The 1,244-nt window shown below is 35.7% G+C and overlaps 1 non-coding gene across 1 annotated transcript; it reads right to left on the bottom strand.

Annotated features, from left to right (window-relative positions):
* Window positions 1–830: 830 nt before the first annotated feature.
* LOC121999051 lies at window positions 831–986 on the bottom strand. The gene has a single exon (XR_006116792.1). It is a non-coding gene; the product is annotated as a U4 spliceosomal RNA (small nuclear RNA).
* Between the last annotated feature and the right edge of the window lie 258 nt (window positions 987–1,244).

The raw sequence follows: 1,244 nt of genomic DNA on the forward strand, positions 1-1,244 counted from the left end.
GGTCACTGCTACTAATTGTATAAATAATCATTGACAATATATGAAACTACCCTTTTAAATTTTATTAACAAAATTAAATGTCGCCCCAGGGATATGGTTGAGTTGGCTATATGGGTAGATATTGTTACAATGGGCAAGGTGTCGAATCTCGGCAAAGTCAAGAAAAATGCTCTCTCCACAGTGGCCAACTGCAGCTTTCCGATTTATCTCCTCATAGATGGTCGTAGGATTGATCGTGTTGAGCTATTAGGATGACAAATTTCACCTTTTGCTATAACTAATAAAATTAAATGTCTCTAATATTTATTTAAAAATATATTAAATTCTTTTTTCGTCTAGGGCCTCAAGAATGATTGAAACGGCCCTGGTTCAGAATAAATGAATTCATCGAACATCCTAGAAAGTTTTGGGCTATCCTACACATGAAGCCATCATAGAACAAAGCCGAGATACAATGAGTGAATGAAAGAGTTGCCACTCCCCTATGATTTGTAACTCCTCTCAATATTGCATTATCTTGACATGAGTAATTATAAATTCCACTTTGACATCTCATATAATACTTTAGCTCTGTGGTCTTCCATTAGTAGTAGACTAATGAAATTTTCATTATTCTTTTTTTTTCTAGTATTCTTTTGATATCATCATGGCAGGCTTTAGCACTATGGAGGGGCATTTTGAATAGTATACTTAGGGTTTATTCCCAAAAAAAATAACCAAATGAACACTAATTAATTAAAAATTAGAGTTATAGGGCTTTTCCATATAACTCAAAGAATGATCTTACATACTCAAAGAATTAATTAAAAATTTAAAAATTAGAGTTATAGGGCTTTTCCCTTTGTTAGAGGGAGCCCTTCCAAAAATTCTCAATGGCATGAGTTAAACCCAAGCCAAAGAGGGGGTTTGGAAATAGTTTTCAACCAGCAATTGTCGCGCCTCGGTTATAACCTCACTAGCTGCGACATTGCCCCAAGCGCAAAGATGAGTTGTGCAATTAAAATAATTTTCATTTTATACTACTATGGCATTATTGCCTACGTCGAAATTCTAGATGTGGGACTATCTTTGAGTGTATTTGGATTTCTAGTCTCTGTTTCGCATTAGAGAGAAGAGTGATGTAATCCCAAACAGAGCCGTTGGGATGGAAGAAGCATCTCCCCAAATGGTGGAAGACTGTTGTTTTCTTCAAGAAGAGTAGAGCGAGCTCTCTTTCTTACTCCGGGATGAGAAGTGATATTGAT

The sequence above is a fragment of the Zingiber officinale genome, chromosome 6A, assembly GCF_018446385.1.
Source record: "Zingiber officinale cultivar Zhangliang chromosome 6A, Zo_v1.1, whole genome shotgun sequence".
Taxonomy (NCBI): domain Eukaryota; kingdom Viridiplantae; phylum Streptophyta; class Magnoliopsida; order Zingiberales; family Zingiberaceae; genus Zingiber; species Zingiber officinale.